General features: G+C 40.1%; 1 protein-coding gene across 1 annotated transcript in view; it reads right to left on the bottom strand.

Annotated features, from left to right (window-relative positions):
- Positions 1-514: 514 nt before the first annotated feature.
- Positions 515-21,302, bottom strand: part of ALX4 (ALX homeobox 4) — a 143,623-nt gene continuing 122,835 nt past the window's right edge. The window contains exon 5 of the transcript XR_012679464.1: positions 515-547. The gene's annotated coding sequence lies outside the window, so the exon portion shown is untranslated. The remainder of the gene's footprint in view (positions 548-21,302) is intronic.

The following is a 21,302-nucleotide window of genomic DNA, read 5'->3' as shown; positions in this document are numbered from 1 at the left end:
TTCCACCTGTGTTGCATTACCTTTCTACACCTGTAGACACTGGATAGACAAGGGGGTAACAAACAGTGGTTCACCAGAGATTACTGATCCTTATCATTACGCCATGTACAAAGACGTTGTAATCACAAGGTTCTATTCTTTTTGTTAATATCAGAGATCCAACAACCGAGTCCACTGGATACACAGGTGCATAACAAACAAAACGATCGTCACTTGGGTCGGTTAATAGATGAGAATTCAGTATTAGCTCAGCTATTGCCGTACTTTGCTTTTAATCTCAATAAAAAAGCAGCGAGGTAAAACTTTACTTCTGGGACGATATAAACCAAACGTGAATCCAATGGTTCCCGGCTCCAGTCCATAATCCTCACCCAGGGGTAAATGTATCAAGCTGAGAGATTTCCGGCGGGTTTGAAAAGTGGAGATGTTGCCTATAGCAACCAATTAGATTCTAGCTTTCATTTTTGTAGAATGCACTAAATAAATGATAGCTAGAATCTGATTGGTTTTTCAAACCCGCCGTAAAACTCTCAGCTTGATACATTTACTCCTAGGTCTTAAGGATATCCATGCTTAAGCACAAAATGCCTGAGGCACTAATTATGTCACCTCTACTCAAGCACGGATATCCTTAAAACATGAACCTTTAAGGCTGCGGAAGTGAGGCCTCAGGATCAGATTTGGGGAACAGTGCATTAATCCAAGTGTGAAGAAAATCAGTTACATAAAACATTATGCATCTTTCAGTTGCTGAATTAACCCCTTCAAGCCTGGAGGGATTTACATCTACATGACCAAACCTGTTTTCACAATTCCGCGAAGCATACTTTTTGCTGGGAATAACTCAAATATCTTAATCTTCACAAAGCAAGTTGTATATTGATTTCTTTTCCAGTTCATGTAACATGTAATTTATAGAGATGCTCAGCCTCGGTTCTCTGAAAACAGAACCCACCCGAACTTAGGGGATCTGAGTAGGCTCACAAGCCGGCTCGGTACTTTTGCACGTCCTCGGATCTGAATCGAGGCAAAACGTCATTGTTGCGTTGTCGGATCTTGTGGGTTTTGGATTCCATAAGTACCTCCCTCCCCAGGAGATCCAGCGCTATTATTCACACAGAATAGCAGTGTTCTTGTCACTCTCCAGTCTCCAGCGACATTGCTCTGTGCCATTGTTCACACAGAAACAGGGGTAGCAGTGTTCTTGTCACTCTCTAGTGACATTGCTCAGTGCCATTGCTCACACAGAAACAGGGGTAGCAGTGTTCTTGTCACTCTCCAGTCTCCAGTGACATTACTCAGTGCCATTGCTCACACAGAAACAGGGGTAGCAGTGTTCTTGTCACTCTCCAGTCTCCAGCAACATTGCTCTTTGCCATTGTTCATACAGAAACAGGGGTAGCAGTGTTCTTGTCACTCTCCAGTCTCCAGTGACAATAGGGACACTTGCGCAAACAAACTTGAGTGTCAGCATTTTTTTCGGTTCATAAATGAGCCTGGCTGATGTTAAATTCGGTTCAACTCTGTCTTAGTCTGTTTGTAGTATAGACATTATACATTTTACTTAAATGTTATTTGCAAAATACACATCTTACCATGAGCCTACCAGAGGACACAGTGACGGTCATTTATGCCAGAGAGCGCAATTTTGTGTCCGAGGCTGCTGTTAGCTTTACGTCTGCTTTTTGTGCGCCAAAGTAGTATCTACGTGCGTGAAGATGGCTACAGTGCCGTAAATATCCCTGCAGCGTTTTATAGTGCGCCCTAGTGCGTAGAGTCTGTTCGCTTACCGTTATGATTTATGTTATTGAATTGTTATCAAGTTTTGTTTCATTTCTGTCCCTGAGACATTAAGTGGCTGTATAAAAATAAAGAGTAATAATAATAATACTAATAAGAAGAATAATAATAACATAGAACATACAGTTATATATTGCTTAATAAACAAGATACACTACAGCTCATATCAGATGTAATATTGTATAACTGACTTGATGAACACGACACATACATTGTTCTCTATGCCGGGTACAATGTGATCCTTTACTCTTTATTTTTCATATAAGGAAACGTCTCTGTGTAAAATGAAAACATGTTTTTCTTTTTATTAAACAGGAAATGATCTGCACTCACAGGTAACATCTTTCCCCTCCGGATTTGACAGCAATATATTGCATGAAATAAAGACACAGATATTGTTTCTCTATTGAATACTGATCCTAACTGGGAGCACATAGAGAAGAGAATAATGGATATTGTAAATGTACTCAGGAGCTGACGCAGCCCAGGGCATTGTGGGTGAATGCGTCCTACATGCCCCTGGCCCATTATCCAACACCTACATTATTGTTACTGGGTAAAGACTATGTTGCAAAAAACAGAAAAAGTAACGGAAAAAGGAAAATAAATAGATAGATAGATGGATACGAGATAGATGGGTAGATAGATAGATGGGTAGATAGATAGATGGGTAGATAGATAGATAGATAGATAGATAGATAGATAGATAGATAGATAGATTTGAGATAGATGGGTAGATAGATACATACATACATACATATTAGATAGATAGATAGATAGATAGATAGATAGATAGATAGATAGATAGATAGATTTGAGATAGATGGGTAGATAGATAGATAGATAGATAGATAGATAGATAGATAGATAGATAGATAGGTACATACATATTAGATAGATAGATACATACATACATACATACATATTAGATAGATAGATAAATAGATAGATAGATGGATAGATAGATAGACAGATATATAGATATGAGATAGATAGATTGATAGATAGATTTGAGATAGATGGATAGATAGATAGATAGATACATACATACATACATACATACATACATATTAGATAGATAGATAGATAGATAGATAGATAGATAGATAGATTTGAGATAGATGGGTAGATAGATACATACATACATACATATTAGATAGATAGATAGATAGATAGATAGATAGATAGATAGATAGATTTGAGATAGATGGGTAGATAGATAGATAGATAGATAGATAGATAGGTACATACATATTAGATAGATAGATACATACATACATACATACATATTAGATAGATAGATAAATAGATAGATAGATGGATAGATAGATAGACAGATATATAGATATGAGATAGATAGATAGATTGATAGATAGATTTGAGATAGATAGATAGATAGATAGATACATACATACATACATACATACATATTAGATAGATAGATAGATAGATAGATAGATACATATTAGATAGATAGATAGATAGATACATACATACATACATACATACATACATATTAGATAGATAGATACATATTAGATAGATAGATAGATAGATAGATAGATAGATACATACATACATACATACATACATACATACATACATACATATTAAATAGTTAGATAGATACATACATACATATGAGATAGATAGATAGATAGATAGATAGATAGATAGATAGACAGATATATAGACAGATATATAGATATGAGATAGATAGATAGATAGATAGATAGATAGATAGATAGATAGATAGATAGATAGATAGATAGATATGATATATAGTAAAATCTTGATCGTGATTTCTCTCCTGGCAGTTCGGATAGTGTGGGAAATGTATGATGTGGGTTACATGTATTGAGTACAGGGTGTTGAGACACAAGCTGAATTTCTCCATGGAACATGAGCTCCACCTACTGACTATGTGTCAAGCTGTGGTCCTTATAAATAAGACGTTATATCCTGTAATACTGTACTGTACCCCTAGGAAGTTATGGCTAAAACCTTGTTAATTAACCCCTCATTATAATGATTATAAACATAATTTCCGCAGGTGCAAATTGTTATAAACAAGACAGCCGCATCGTTCCACTTGCGTTCACATAGGTAGACTATCATGCGCATCCTTATCTGTGTATCCTTGTTTGCCCCTGGCTTGGACCGTGGTAACAAACATACCTGCAGTAAGGTGTACACCTGCAAAAGTCCCGAAACATTTATAAATGTCACAATGTCTCAATTAAATTTGACACTTTTGTGATGTTTTGTTTCACCGGTTATAGTTTCTTTTTATCTTTTTTATATTTATTTTAACTTAGTCTTCTAAATAAGATTTTTTTCCTGGACTCACATGGCTTTCTTTAGATCGTACATAGACACATATTTTTATTTTAAGTGCATTATAAATGGATTTTTTGGGGGGAGAGTAATTTATTGCATAGGTTTAACTGGGAGGAACCGTGCAAGGCTTAGGAGTAATTTCTCTGTTTTTCATCATTAATGCCCCTAAAATAAACATATGTCTTAAGTATTCAAAGAATTCCAAGTCTTTCTCTGTCCCAAAAATAATATAAAAAGCATTACAAAAAAACGTGGGGATGTTGCCTATAGCAACAAATCAGATTCTAGCTGTCATTTTGTAGAAGGTACTAAATAAATGAAAGCTAGAATCTTTAGGCAACATCCCCACTTTTGCAAACCCGCAGCTTAGTAAATCCAGCCCTAGGACTTTGAGAACTTATTGTTATTTTTTTTAAGAATATAACAGAAGTCATCAATGTATGAATAAATTGCGGATTGGTAACCAAATGTTCTTAAACTTAGCCCTTAGACACCAAGAAGTAGAGATGCTCACTGACCCCCGTGAACTGGTTTTGGTTTTGGATCTGGATTAGCTTCGTGTTTTGGTTTTGGTTTTGGCAAAACCGCCCTCGTGTGTTTTGGTTTTGGTTTTGTACTTTTTAGAAAAAATCCTAAAATATGCTAAAATCACATAATTTTGCTCTTTTTTTGTTCCTACATTATTATTAACCTCAATAACACTAATTTCAAGTCATTTGCTGTCAATTTTGACCACCTCACAGGTCACAATATTATTTTCATACACTTTCGGACAAATACTGCAGCGACCTGGCTGGATGGTAAGCGACAGAGCAATGACACAAACACACGGCAGTTCCTAGCACATCTAGGACACATTGACACACAGCTGTGGCAGAAAAGAAAAATGGGGGTCCGCCCTCCCTCCCACCAACCATTATGTTGGATCTTAAAAAGGAATCCAAAACTTGCGAGATCCAAGATTTGATGACGTTTTGCCTCGTTTTTAATTCCGAGGGTACGCGAAAGTACCAAGCTGGCTCGGCTCGGTACTCGGATCCTCTAAGTTCAGGTGTGTTCGGTTCTCGAGGAACCGAGCCTGAGCATCTCTACCAAGAAGTTCTCAGAATTTTAAAGATACTTGCATCCCAAATCTACTGATTGCTATTGCCATGCACTCAGCTCACAAGTAACCATTAGACAATTATGCCATAAAATATTTCTCGCTGTCAGCTCTGTGAATTTCATTGCTCATAATGTAAAAGCATACACGACATGGCTCGGGTATCTATAGAGCCAGATGTATTTACCTGGCTGTACCACTAATGTTGTCTTCGGTTTGCAAGTTCTAGGTGATCTCTAAGTGCTTGTGGTACTCGCCGAGGACCATACGAAACAGAGTTCAGGTACCCAAAACTTGACATGACAACTCCTCCCAAAATGCAGTTTTTCCTACTCAGTTAACTTCATATTGGGTAGATGTTTGGTGGGGTTTCCTCTCCTAGAATGCCTTTATTTACCGGGCCACCCACAAGTCCAGGGAAAATACACTTGTCAATTGTTAGCAATGCTAGCTGGCTCTTCTAATAATCCTAATTGTAAATCAGATTTTAGAGATCACATTGAAGCAGTCAGCATTTTTTTTATTGGCAGGGCTGGAAGCTTTCCAGCCTCATACTGCAGAGGTTCTTAGGTAGTGCCACCAGGTTCTACTGGTTTAACGAAGTTCCTGGAACTCGTGATGATTGTAGCAAAACTGTCTCGTGGCCACATGTGATAAGCGTGGCCACAATCTAGAACTGTTATGAAATAGTTATATAAGACATATAAGACAAGCTTTTCAAAACTAGCCACTCAAATTTTGCTTTATTGTCAATTATTCATTTTTGTAATGTACTGTAGAGATGGGTTCTGAACATAGTTAATGTCATGCCTGTTTAGGAAGGCTTGAAGAATTATTTTTAAAAACATACGGAATTACCTATTCTTACGCCTTTCGAACATGGAAACATCACTATGAAGAATGGTGTGCCCGTGTCGAGCATCAGAACAGGTTAGTGCAAGCCGTTGTTTTCAAAGACACTGCACTCAATCTATTCAGTGAAATAAAAGCATTTCAGTATTGTAAAAGTATTTTTATTTGTATCTGGTCACACATGCAGCAATTTAAGTGTCGATATATGTTATTGCCATTTGTCCTGTGTGCTTTCAACATAATTACCCTAGACTGAAGACTGATGCAAAAATCAAAATCAGCAAGATCTTTTCAGACATATGTCAAAAAATGTGCCAAAGTTCCCCTCCCAAACTGCATCAAGAACATGTGGGCTGCAATCACAAATGCTGTTTGCATCGGACAAGAGTTGTGCCCAAAATAACTATCCTAGACCTGGGAATTGAGTCTTGTTAAAAGATCCGAGAAGTAGATTCAGATAGCAGAATAGCCAAACCAACTAGCCAAAGTCAGGGACTAGAGAATGTAGGACAACCCAGGTCACAAGCCGAGGTCATGATTCGAAAGCAAAATGGTCAAGCTCACTAGCTGAGATCAAGGTTTGGAGAAATAAAACTTTCAGTGCTCATTGTTGGAATGAAGTGAGTTGTTCCTATTACTTGTTATCTGAGTCACAGTTCCCCGTTTACATTCTGGTAGTCTGTACACAAGCACCAAATAAGGTAAGTATCTGTGAGATAGAAAATCAAAGACCTCCGTAGTATAAAACCATACACTGGTGCACCACAATACCTTTTATTTATCTTTCCAAGCACGATACATTTGTTTCAAGTTATTTTAACTTAATGCACTGAATACAACTTTATTGTTCTATACTATGAAAGTTTAAAACAAATTAACATATAGGCCAGTCAATAGCAGACTTGTGTTTCTCCAGGGGTTGTGAAAGTCCCAGCATACTCTACCAGCTATCGGCTCTCTATCAGTTGGCAAAACATGCTGGGGCTCGTAGTTTCACAACACCTGGAGAGCCACAAGTTGTCCAAGTCTGGTCTTACAACCTACGTAGAGGGAGCCAGCGTACATGACTAAATGAGGCAAGAGACATCGCCACTGTGCAAGGCTCTTGTAGAAACATGGTAGACTGGTGATCACAAAAACATTGACTTGGTATTGTATGTTGGTAACCTTAACAGCAGGGCAGTACCCAAAAGTTGCAAGACTAAAATCATTTTTTTCATAAATTTCATTTAAAAGTTTTGTAGAAGCAAGTTCCCCTTTAACACTTTTTTTTACACTTGTAGTATGTATATTTTCTCTACATGTGATATATATATATATATATATATATATATATATATATATATATATTCATGCAAAGCAGCTGCACTGTTACTTCTGTATTTAAAATGATCTGCTGAGATACGGAAAAAAAAAACACAGACCCCCATCCTGTGGTGTCTACATTAGTTTCATCAGTATAATGAATGTGAGGCTCGTGAAGAATCTATGCTCGGAAATCCTATCTATCTTATCACAATCCCGCTAACTCGGGACATTAGGACATGTAACATTTGTATGAAGAGCAGATAATGATTGCTTGTTATGCTGACACATTTGCTAAATCTGGTACTAGGTGGCTGATAGTTATTTAGTGTCATCAATTATGCATGTCTCCTTGATCACCAGCAGCTTTATAGTATTATTTTCAAATTGGTCCGACTGCCGCGTCCTCAGTCATTTTAAAGAGGGCGCTCAGACACGCCGGGGCTGCGCTGCGTGAACAGCTATGCGCTCGTTACATACGATCAGTCTTTTACATTCCACTTTAAAGATTATTGTATATTTACAGAGCTCATGCAGTCGTTTTCAGCGCTATACACAGAACATATTTTGCAAGTACGGTTATCTGGTCCGTAAAGGCCCTAGATAAGAAGTCAGAGGATGCTATTATAACAGGAGGTAATTACAAAGTCCCTCAGTGCTATGGTTTTTATATCGTTCTTAGCCCAACAGCGGCTACATTTTGCCAACTTATGAACGTGCTCCCCTCTTCCTCGTGCCCCTGGCTCCTAGTGAATTGACAGGCCGCAGTTCCATGAATATTGATTCTAGCCACAAAATAAGTCTTCACTGGATGTAGGCAACAAGTGCACTTTAAACGGGTACATTATATTTCCTATATTTGGAACCAGTTTCTTCTTTTCCTCTTTTCTTCCTCGTTGGTTTTATTTGCACCTGTTATTTAGATTATTGTTGAGTCACCCATTTTCGTGCCTTTACAGGTCCGGCTTGTAAAGATAAGGTTAACCCTAACCCTAACTCCTAACCCTAACCCTAACTCCTAACCCTAATAACCCTAACCCTAACCCCTAAAATAATACTTACATTACATGAATGACACCTGGGTCCATTCGTTGGTGCTTTAAGAGGAGTCGCTGTTTCACATGACGTCATTTTCCACAGTCGGCAAGGGAACGGGTCGTCACATGAAGTCACCTGGAACTTGGAAAGTAGTCTTTTTTTCAGGTCAAGGTAGTCCTTCTTCAGGATCCTGTCACCTTAGTCCGTGTCGGGATAGTCAGTACCGTTAAACTGACTACCACCGGTATGTACACATAAAATAATCTTAATTTATATATTTAATGTTACATATATATATATATATATATATATATATATATATATATATATATGTTAATGATTATACTGTTAAGAGTTGTTCGTTTATTTTACAATTGAATTTTTTTTTTTTGGTCTGTGACCTCCTATTGTACATACACTTGAGCGCATACTGCTGTCTACTCTGTCTATCTACATGCGGCAAGTAACGTTTAAGCAAAGCGCACTCAACTCCAGATTCAAATAGAAACATATCTTGAGATACTTTGGATTTGAATACGCTCGGAACGACACACAAAATTCCGTGCTCTTTTTTAGATGCAAGTTGTGTGCAAGTTGCATCTGACCATGAATCAGGCCCATTTTGTACATATAAGGGTTGTGTAACAAAATTTGGCCTATATGATAATGGGACTTAAAACATTTAAGAAAGTAAGATAGTTTTCGGAGCGATATCAGGTTTTAAGGAAATTAAAAATCAAGTCACGTGTCTGCGACCATCTTAATTCCGAAGGGACTCTGCATTTGTCCGGTATCTGCACGCCATGCCATAATTTCATAAAGGTAATTTGGACAATAAATCCACCCCCCCCTCCCCTCCCCCAGCAGTAAAAGTTCCCCGCGAGCCTGTATGGACTCCGCAACTCACAGGATCTGCCAGACATTAATATTTCATGGCAATTCTTTCAAGAAGAAAAATTGTAACGAAAGCAAAAAAATGGGGCAATGTCATCTATCCTGGTAATCGCAACGGAATTGGGAATGGGACAGGCACAGTACGGATACGCTGCTAATGACCCTATCCTGGGGAATTAATGACACTTAAACCAGGATCATTTGCTATAGTAGCCACAAAGTGCATAATGTGACTTTTTTTTCCCATATTAGCCATTGTGGACTATAATTCAAATGTCACAAAACGCTCCTTTTGTTCAGCTTAAAATAATATCCTGGTCTTCTAGTGTTTTATTGTCCTGGGTTGCTTTAGTATAATATAATACACAAGTGATGCTTATGTATGCAGAAATTTCTTTAAATAATAGCCGCATAAACTGAGAGTTCTGATGTATAATCAGTGAGCTCTAAAACCATCACTTGAGCGTCCATTAGGAAAACTTTCTACTGGAAGTTATTGCAGATATTAATAGTCACTTCAGAGATCCACGCCCTGTCTAAAAGTACTTGTGCCTTTTATATGATCACATTCAGGGCAGGGCTGGCAAATTTTAGCCTGGAGGGCAAGACCCGACTCTGCAGCCTATTAGGAACCTTTTAAAGGGAAAGAAAATGGAGGTGACCCAGTGACCCAGCCCAAGGTAGCCCACTATGGGGCAGGCCCTTGGGGCAGATGCTCCCCTGCCCCCCAGCCCAGCCTGCCCCTGGTCACAGTATTCCATGGTGACTTTGTGACAGGATGGACCGCCTATGCCACCCTGTCTGGGCTTGCCTTGCCACCGTCCCCTTTTCTTTATCCCAAATGCGCTCTCTACCCGCAATAGGATGTGCTTATGCTGCTGCCACCACTAGGCTCCTTAGCAGCACCTAAAACCATGCCCTTCTGGCTAACTCTCGCTAATAGCGCAACCCCTTGCTAGTACACATGGGCTGGTACCCCTGACCTCTTGCCTAGCGCCGGGGTTTAACCAATGCACTGCTGCGAACCGTTTACTACACCCCTGGCACTGCAGCGCACATGTCAGCATAAACTTTTATTTTAATAAGGACATTCAATTTACTTAAACACATGCCCCTGCACCCTCCAGGGAATAGTGCCCAGGTTTACCCTTACAATGCTGTGGCACCTGGTATACCTGTCCGGCACTACAGCACACATGTAAAAACCAGTCCATTTCAAGATGGCTATAGTCTTATAATTTACAGTAGGGGCACATGATCCCATATATTAACCCCTTCGCTACAAGCACAGCCTGTGCAGAATTTTGGAGAATTAAACTGACCGGGTAACATTCTGTGGCTGATGCAGAGAGAGTATTAAGCCAGTTTGTACATTGTGTGAAGCCGCTCTGCAGACGCCCACAAAACTGCACATCTTAAGATAGTTGTCTCTTTGTTTATAGTTGCAATTGCAGCTTTTTAACGTAACACCATTTGCGCCTGCGATTTGAGGCACCATTGTGGCCAACTTTGCATCAACCCCTCTGCGTGCCAGCTCTTCCAATTCTACAGCTCCCGTTATCCAGAGTTGCTGAAGACAGTGATGTGATAGTCCAATATCCAATTGGATGGTAATGGCTTCTTACCACTGGTCCATAAGCAGGGGCGGGCTGGGCCGGGGGGCAGGGGGGCATCGGCCCCCCGGGCCGATCAGAATCACGGCTGTTAGGGTCGCCCGCTCCCCGGAAGTAATATCAATGTGATGCGGCCGCCTGACACATGATGCGGCCGCGTCATTAATGACGCGGCCGCATCACCTGTCATGTGATGCGGCCGCCTGTGTGGCGTGTGCCCCCCGGGCTGACGTCCGTCAGCCCGTGCCTGTCCATAAGGCTTATGCCACTAAACGAGGACCAGAAGGGGAACATGGCCTACAGTTCTTGGCACAATCCCAGCGGTTGTGAAGGTAGCTGAGCTGTACATATGCTTTGTCACAGGAATCCTCATTGAGTTATCTGGAATACAGTTACGAGCCGCCGCGGCTCGCTCTGGCCTCTCAGATGCATTCCAAAAAGTGGGGTATCTAGCGTCCTATGTTCAAGAGTGGTTGGCTGCCTAAAGGGGATGGTGGAGAGAGGGGTGAGCTCCAACCCTCATAGGTTAAGCTGGGAGCATGCACAATCTAAGAGCAATTAGTCTCCAGTTGAGGCTGATTGTCTTCCTGTGCCCCTCCAGGTTCTATTGGCTCTTCCGTATTTAAGGCAGAGAGGACTCAGCCTCCCTGCCGGGTTATAGCGCTCAAATCCTGGCTGCTGACCTGCTCTGCATTCTGATCCTGAATTATCTGGATTGACTTTTCTGTGTATGACCCCTGGCTTGCTTACTGGATTCTGATTGCTCGTGACCCTGACCCCTGCCTGGACCTCACTCTGCTGACTGCTTTTGCCCTTTGACCTTGACCTGTTCTGGACTACGCTATCTCCTGCCATCAGGCCCTCGTCTGCGCTACTGTAATTATATAAGTTTGTACTACTCTGAGTTTAAGACCTGGGGGCATATGAGTACCTGTGAGCGTGTTCAGCTCTATGGGAAAGGCGGCTGCTATAGGTGAAGACCTCTTCTGCTTGTTCTACAAGTTTATGACATTTGCCGTTAGCCCTAACATTATAACCGGACGTAAAAAAATAAGGAGTAGCCTGTGATGGATCCTAGTCCAGCCCAAGTCCTAGCAGGGCAGATCCAGACCATTTCATAAGTGGTCCAAGACGTTTCGCTCAAATTGTCCGCCCAAGAGGAAGCCGCTAAAGCTTCACAAGCTACCCTGGCACCGACAATAGAGCCCAAATTGAACTTACTGGATCGGTTCTCCGGGAACAGAACTCAGGTCCGGAATTTTAAAGATAGCTTTAAGCTTTACATCCGACTCAGACCCCGCTCCTCGGGCTCGGAACAGTAGAGGGTCAGCATAATCATCTCCCTGCTCCAGGGTGATCCACATCACCCTGGAGCAGGGTGGGCGTTCAGTCTTGTTCCAGCCAGCCCTGTTCTGCAGTCCGTGGATGCCTTTTTCAATGCCTTTGGTTTCCTCTATGATGATCCTAACCGGGTGGCTTCGGCTTAATTACATCTAAGGGCACTTAGACAAGGGTGGCGAACCGCCGAGGAATATTATCGACAGTCAGTGGAACGACCCCACACTTCGGGATTCTTCCCCATGATGTGAAGTGTTGTGAAGAAGACTAGAACCCACCATATTGCAACAGGTAGGAACCTGGGTCGGAGGATATTGGAGTGTGGTGGTAGTGGTGGTGAATGATCATAATTGAAAAGTGGAAAATGATGGAGGAGCAACATCTGAAGTTCACACTTAGACCCACCAAGGCCACCTTTTAGTATCTTTTCATTCTTGTGCATATTTTAAGGGAATTTGATACTACCTCTTTTGCAGACATGCATGAGAAATATCACATCCCTCTCTGCAGATTTATACAATCCCAAACACCTTCAGAATCCCCTTTGCGTCAGTCTAGTGAAGAGACATGGTAAAGAGACCTGGGAATCTCCCTGAACATCTAGGAATGGATATAAAACATAGAATGGCAAAGTTATTTATGTATGTAGCTATTTGTGGGACCGCTATGGTACATGGTCCCAGACAAACTTCATTGTGTTTACCCCCATTCCTCAAACTGTTGGAGAACTGTAGTGAAGTAAGAACATTCCTCCACATTTGGTAGGTATGTCCCACAATATACCAAGTCTGGAATGAAACGATGGACCTTATTGAACAAGACACTGACACCCAAATGCCTCCCCGCCCATCAAGGAATGCATTAATTCACTGTATCTGGATTGCCTCATCTATGGAATACATTTCAGGCTGGTTAAATGACAGACACAACATACCATAGTATTTTATATTGTAATGCATTCACAACTATATTCTTCACATTGTGGGCAGCACGGTGGCTTAGTGGTTAGCACTTCCGCCTCACAGCACTGGGTTCATGAGTTCAATTCCTGACCATGGCCTTATCTGTGTGGAGTTTGTATGTTCTCCCTGTGTTTGCGTGGGTTTCCTCCAGGTGCTCCGGTTTCCTCCCACACTCCAAAAACATACTGGTAGGTTAATTGGCAGCTATTAAATTGACCTTAGTCTCTGTCTGTCTGTGTGTATGTTAAAGAATTTAGACTGTAAACTCCAATAGGACAGGGACTGATGTGAGTGAGTTCTCTCTACAGATTGGGGGGGACACTTATAGTTCATTTTGATCATTTATTGAACAAGATCCATAAAAACAAATATTGGGGTAGTTTGACTAAAGCTTCTGTAAAGGAAAAGTGGAAGTGTTGCCCGTAGCACCCAATCAGATTCTAGCTAGCATTTACTAGACTGTACTAGATAAATGAGAACTAGAATTTGATTGGTTGGTACAGACAGGACCTTCACATTTCCTTTTTAGAAGCTTTTATTAAATCTAACCACTTGACTTTAAAGAGAGGTAATTCTTTGATGAATAGAAAAGGTAAGATGGTAGCCAAACCCGTCACTGTATTACGAATTCTTTGTGGACTGCGTTCTCAGGACAGACACAGAGATCAAGGTAAATAAAATTAACATTACGACGCCTTATTAATTACTACTAAGGATGCCCAGATAATTAAATACATTTTTAAAATCATGTTTGATTGTGTACCGTACGATCATCGATCTGGTGTGGCAATGTTTTACACATATTTCGGTTTCTGTAGGCATAAGAACAACATTTACCTAGACTAAAGTACAGCGTTGACCTCGGAAGATGAGGAACATTCATTAAACTCTTGGTAACCTTGACTTGCATAATTACTGGAAATCTGAAGAGATTTTCTTAGCAACAGATTTTCAACAAAATTAGGTCACGGTGTTCAAAAAACAAACATTATTTCAAAGCAACAATGCCCTTAGCTGTGCATTAACTTAACCGGCTCTTAATATATACAAGAAAGAAAAAAAAACAACATCAGTTCGCTCCTGTAATTAAGACGTAAACGACGGGTCAGAACCTTCTAATTGAACATCAGAAATGCTCAGGTGCTTGGAACAGCGCTTGAAATATGGAGTTCTCTTACGTTAAATGTTTATAAACACACACGTTCAGTGATGCTGTAAGATGTTTTCAACTGGAACTGAGCATTAAATATTCATAGAGAGGTATCTCGAAGTATTATTTATGACAGATTTGTAATGTGTTTGCAAATGTTGCAGCTTGTCTTGTTGGTATAGACCAGTGATAGCTACTACGAAGGTGAATCTCGATGTTCTTAGCCTAATTATAGTTCTTTATATCCCAAAATACTTCAATTTTGTCTCCTTTCATATTTCGGAGCTGCCATAAGAATGTTTTGGCTTAAGTAAAATTAAATATGTGCCAAACACTAATTGCAAGATAGTTGTTTGGATTTAACAAGCAAATTTGGGAGTGCCTACGTTTTAATTGAGAAGAAACTCCTGAAAATGTATATTGGGCTACAGTTGCATATGTCCTGATTTTGGCAGAACACTCACATTTTTAGCAGGCTATCCCACTGTCCCGCGTTCGGCCTGTGTGTCCTAACTTGGGGGAAGTTGAGGTTTATGTCCCTGCTCACCCTGGTGAACGGGTACAGCAGAAATTCAAGGGTGCTTTTAGAGGAGAGGAGGGGGGTAGGGGGCAGTCTAGCGCTTCAGAAGCATTGGACCCGCCCGAGGGGTGTCATAGGCAAACCGAGGGGGGTTTCTAATGCCTGGAAACCCCCCTTCCAAGCCTGGGGCACTGTATAATTGCGGTGGCTGGACCCTGCTCCCGCTTCACATGGCTCTGCTTGAAAAGGGATAGCTGCATGTACACCTAACAGGAGTGCACGCAGCATTGCCCATGTATATGATGGGGATAGGGAGAGTTGGAGAGCAGCCAATCACTGTCTAAAGTTATAGCCAAGCCCCCATGCATGTTGGTCACACCCACTGGCAGCGTGGTGTGCAAACCCTCCTCTACAAGTCCTGCATTTGCCCCTGGGTATGGCTACACCAATTGTGATGTTGACATGCACCTAATGTTACAAAGTCAAGCAACTCTTTGGAGGAGGTGTGACCGTGTCCTGTTTTTGGCATGTCAAATATTGGGAGGATATGCAGTTAGGAAAACTGATGCACGGGTTTAAAAAAAGGGTCTATAACCCAAACCAATAAATCCAACGTTTGCTTTAATTTACTGAACTTTACAAGAAGCACAGCTGTTAGAATCTGATTGGCTGCATTTTGTTGCCGTTATCTGTGTATCGTTTTTCTAGGTAGCAAGGGTCAGAGTACCAGTTGTATTCGCTCTTCCACACTGGGTTACACACAGACGTGCAGCAGAAATGGGCGGAGTTAGGGCCACATGTAGCCAATCAGAGCATTATAATATTAACAGCAGCAGTATACTGATCCAGGACCTTGTGGGAGGAGCTGACCTGTACTCTCGTGTGATTGGTTGACTAAGTAAATGAGGGCAGGGCTGCATGTCATGAGAGGAGGTAGATACTGGAAAGAGCAGGGTCCTCAGCAGCTCACATGTTAAAGGCCAAGAACTTTGGATCGTAAAATAAATGAGCTGAAGAATATAGAGTACAGAGTGGTGTGTGAGGGAAGAGCCAGGCCAGATTGGAACGTTATGCTCCGCAGTTCCACTTTCGCTATTTCGCTCCCTCCAACCATCGCCAATGAGCTCCTTAACCCTAGTTTCCACCACGTCTTATACACTGCATTTATCAAATAAATTAATTTATTCTACCAATAATTCAAATTGCTTTAAAAAAAAACTTTTTTTAAAACCTGATCGTTGGTGTCCCCTAAGTCTCTATGTTATATACAGCCCAATAAGTATCAAACGCGTTAATATATTTAACTCCAGTATAACAGCAACACATTAAACAGTCGAGCCTGATAAATCTTCTCGAATTCTAACTCTTATTAGTAACATCATTGACGATGACTGTCCCATCAAACAACTGAAACATATGCTGCGTTACGATCTTATATAGAAGAATATAACCTGATTTTAATTCATACTAGATTTGTGCTATTATCTCCTTTGGTAACGGCCTGTTACTTATGCGCAGCATATGTTACACTCATAACGTCTAGACATTCAGCCTTTTTGTAATTTATCACAAATGAGCAATTTGCCAAACAAAAGAAATGTAAAAGTCTGCTACATGCATGATGACGTCTCAACACGAGCATTGTGAAACGGCTCATCAGCGAGGATTCTGGGTAGGGATAGATAGACGAGCACTCAATCGCTTTATTGAATTCCAAAGAAACTGATTTCCTCAGGGAATTGTACAATATTTTACTTATGTCCTAGAAAACTGAAAGGTTCTGTTACGCAACATTTTCAGAACACATTTTGGGACCTATACAGACAGCATTAAGAAATATGTTTTTACTCCCAGTTTTGTAATACCTATCATATGAAGAGGAGTACATTGACAATGTAATTTGTAGCTGTAGCCCAATTAGAAAAATCTGACACACAGTAAAATACCATCGCAAATATCAAAAAGTATCCTGCTTACACGAGATCTGTAGCACTAGGTACTAATGACAAACAAAACAGGACAGTAGTGGAAGGTTTCAAACATATTTAATAAATCGACTGGCAGGCAGGTGACCTAACAAAGTCCCTTAAAGTGTCACCTACATTGAATGGAGAACTAGTATTCATGAGGTCTGACTAATATTCATGAAGTCTGACTAATATTCATGAGGTCTGACCAAAATTCATGAAGCCTGACTAGTATTCATGAGGTCTGACTAATATTCATGAAGTCTGACTAATATTCATGAAGTCTGACCAATATTCATGAAGCCTGACTAATATTCATGAAGTCTGACTAATATTCATGAGGTCTGACTAATATTCATGAAGTCTGACTAGTATTCATGAGGTCTGACTAATATTCATGAAGTCTGACTAATATTCATGAGGTCTGACTAATATTCATGAAGTCTGACTAGTATTCATGAAGCCTGACTTATATTCAAGAGGTGTGACTAATATTCATGAGGTACTGGTTTCTAGTGTATCAATAAGCTACATACAGATTTTTTGAAGAACACTGCACCTCGATTTGCGGAAGTGCGCCTAAATTTACTCCAAGGCACATACAGTATGTTTGCGCAAAATACGTTTTGGCAGTGAGGAGGGGTGAAGATATCCTTACTAAAGTGCAGAGCAATGGTGCGCCCCATTTTGCAGACCAGTAGAGAAACAAGATTTAATTTAATGGAGTGAGAGTATTGTAATAAGTTAATGGGGGGGGGACCGGCAGAGATTGTCGCTCTTCCTATAATTTTAGTGGGACCCATTTTGCACCTAAATATTGCACTTCAATGGAAAGACCCTTCACACACGAAATTGCCACCTGTAATAACGACGACTCATGAGCTGTGTAGAATAAAATTATAGTTAATTAAAAACAGGTAGCATGCGTATGCATGGAAAGATCTACCAATGTCCCAAAAGCCCCAAAATGCTATTAATATGGCAGAATTCTGGAATATAAAGTCTATGTATTTCTTCATCTGTTTTTAATTGCTTCAGAGTCACAATCAGGTTCATTATTCTGTCTCCACAGTCCATAGGGTCAGGATAACTGGTCTTGCAATATCCATGACTCAGTGTCAACCATGACATTGCATTGGCTGCATTTCTAGCAAAAGAATACAATTCCAGTAACGGCACTTTATTTCCTTGTTCTAACACACTGAAAATCCATGTAGCAACATGGGAAGTATACAGCATATATTAGTGATGCCGTGGTGCCCCCATGTGGCAGATCAATGTTCCTGCTGGCTGAAAGGTGACTAATGAAATGCATCTAGATAGGGGAGCCTCAAATGTTATATTTTTTTCCATTTTGGTGGATTTCATCTATTCTCTTTACTGTGAAGGTTTCAATCACTCTTTGTGATTTTGTTATTATCATTGGGAACAGTTTGCATAAACGTAACAAAATGATCAATTGAGGGGCATGGCACATAATGGGTTACATGTCATAATAATGTTTTATTGTGATATATTATAATATATCAGATCACAGAGTTTTGAGTGCTGCGATAGAAGTTTTAAGGAGACAAAACATAGGAGTCAGCTGACAGTTAACAGGGCAAAAGACTATATTAAGACTGCTAGTGAGAGAAACAAAAGTATGGTAGGATATAATGTAACTTTACAACTATGTTAAAGTAGGGTGGATTCCAAGAGTTCTCAGAATTTTAAAGAGTTGTAAGTTTGGTTTAAAGAATACACAGTGCTCCCTAGGGGTTAACTCTTCGTTGCTGAGGTTTTATTTCACTATGTGTTGAGCCTAGTTTTACACTTTTTAACCACAGTCAAACATCAATGTTTTTTTTTTTCAGAAGAATTTTCTAAAAATTTGTTCTGGTCGGTTAACGGTAGAAATGACAAGGCTTGTGGCTTAAAATGACAATATCTATGTTATAACATAGTTCTTCAGCAAGAAACAGTATATGTGGAGTATCAGGTGCAGATTTATCAGGTTCAGAATCATATACAGATGGTTCTGCAATCAACCAGCAAGAATGCAGGCTATAGAAAGTCCCAATATCAGAGCAGGAAACCCAAATCAGCAGTCATGGTACAGTGGAATGTCACAGTGTACTTATCAGCAATATAACAATTATCCATAGATCCAAAGTATTCTGAGACAGACCCAGAGTCCCTCAGGACAGTTGGCCACAATAGCACTTGAAGAAGTACAGAAGTCAATGCAAAATCTAACCACTCCAATTGGATTGGATTTGTGCAAAAGTGATGGCCAGGATGCAGGCCGGCACAGAAATGGAATAGCTGAACACCAGAGAGATGTACCACCACGTAGCCAGGGATTAGAATCTCAGTCAGACGTAGCCAGGGATTAGAGCCAGAGTGTCAGGACAGGCTTCTAATAGTGCAGACAACCAATTAGTATAATGCAGGTAACATCTGCAATCAGCTAAGCCTAATTAAAAGCAGCGAACTCTCATACACAGGGAAACAGCAACAGAAACAGATAACAGAACCAGAGTCCTAACACTTGCTCCTCGCAGTCATGGGGTATATTTGTAGTGGGGTTAAAGCCACGGATTGGTTTGGAAAATAAATAATAATAAGGAACTTACTATTTTGGAAATCCACATAAAGCCTTTAATGAGTCGAGAATTGTATAAGAAGCTAGAAGTTGATATGAAAAAAGAAAATGGCTAAAAATGAGGAAGATGTTATAACTAAAGCTAAAAAATGTCAAAGGATAAATCTGATTATCAAAATGATAGAAAACCTAGTTTGACTATAAGTAAGGACTTTAGAAGGATTTGAGACACCAGGAAATAATTTTAAGGGATGGAAGCAAGCCACTAAATGAAGACCTAGTGGGAGGGGTGAACGTTACCTACCACTACATCAATTAAAATTTAAAACCAATTGAAAACGTCTCTAGATTCATGCTTAATTTGGTAATTTGTTGACCATTCTTTGCTCTTCTAGAGTCCCCTAGATCTTTGTTCAATAAACTACCACCTTTTTAGAGAGGAGTTGGACCAAATTGCTTGTAAATGATTTGACCTATGCAACGTAGATTGGAAAAATGTATTTTTGAATCAAAGATCAAATTTATTTTCTAGGATATATTGTATCTGGCTCAGTGTTATAAATGGACCCAGAAAAGGTCTGATCAGATTTTAATTGGCCTCAACCCTCTGCTCTCAAGGCAACCCAACGCTTTCTTGGCTTTGCAATTATAACAGGCAATTTATTTGTGGGTACAATTCATTAGCAGCCTCCATTATTGCTCATATTTGAAAGGGGGCCAATGCCGGGACTTGGTCTACCACAGCCATGGAAGCATTCCTTTCACTGAAGCAAGCCTTTTCTACTGCCCCAGTTATCAAACAACCTGATATTTCAAAACCCTTTTTCTTAGACAATGACGTTTCTTCGGTTGGAATAGGAGCCATCCTTTCTCAGAAAACCTGTACTGGGAAATTCCATCCACGTAGTTGCTTTCTATCACAAGTTTCTGCCTGTAAACGAAAACTGATAAAGAATTGTTGGCTATGAAACTAGCACTTGAAGAATTAAGATATATCCTTGAGGGTTCTTTATTTCCTATAACAGTCTTTACGAATCATAACAATTTGTTATATCTCCAAAACGCTTAGGGCTAGATTTACTAAGCTGCGGGTTTGAAAAAGTGGGGATGTTGTCTATGGCAACCAATCAGATTATAGCTGTCATTTTGTAGAAGGTACTAAATAAATGAAAGCTAGAATCTGATTGGTTGCTATAGGCAACATTCCCACTTTTTCAAACCCGCAGCTTAGTAAATCTAGCCCTTAGTGTCTAAACCTATGACAAGCATGTTGTTCTTTCTTCTTTTTTAGTCTTTCTCTTTGTACTACCTTTAGACCAGGGAGTAAGAAGTGGAAGGTTAATGCTTTATCTTGCTGTTTTGAAGCTAACCAAGATTCTATGTTTAAGGAAAAGTATCCTATAGTGGATTCCAAGTGTCTTCTGGTCACATCTATGAATCCATCTCCTACTCCTTCCCATAGCAAGACTTTGTGTTCTCCAAACTCTGAAAGACACAAAGTTCTGGAGCTCATTTCCCGGGATTACTGGTGGACATCTGTCAAGATATAAGAGACTTTGTTTCAGCATATTCAGTATGTGAATGGCACCTCATCAGGCTCCCTTGGGTCCTCTACACCCATTGCCAATTGCTCTATGGCCATGGTCCCACATCACCGTGGATTTAATTACTGACCTTCCATCCAGTAAAAAGTTTAATACCAATTGGGTGGTGATTGACTGTTTTTCCAATATAGTTCTTTTCATTCCTCGAACTGGGTTACCCTCTGCTTCTACCTTGGCTGTTCTATTTATTAAAGATGTTTTTAATCAAGCATGTTCTCAAGAAATTGTGT

This window comes from Mixophyes fleayi, chromosome 10 (genome assembly GCF_038048845.1).
Source record: "Mixophyes fleayi isolate aMixFle1 chromosome 10, aMixFle1.hap1, whole genome shotgun sequence".
In the NCBI taxonomy this organism is placed as follows: Eukaryota; Metazoa; Chordata; class Amphibia; order Anura; family Limnodynastidae; genus Mixophyes; species Mixophyes fleayi.
This window is presented reverse-complemented; position numbering and strand designations above follow the sequence as displayed.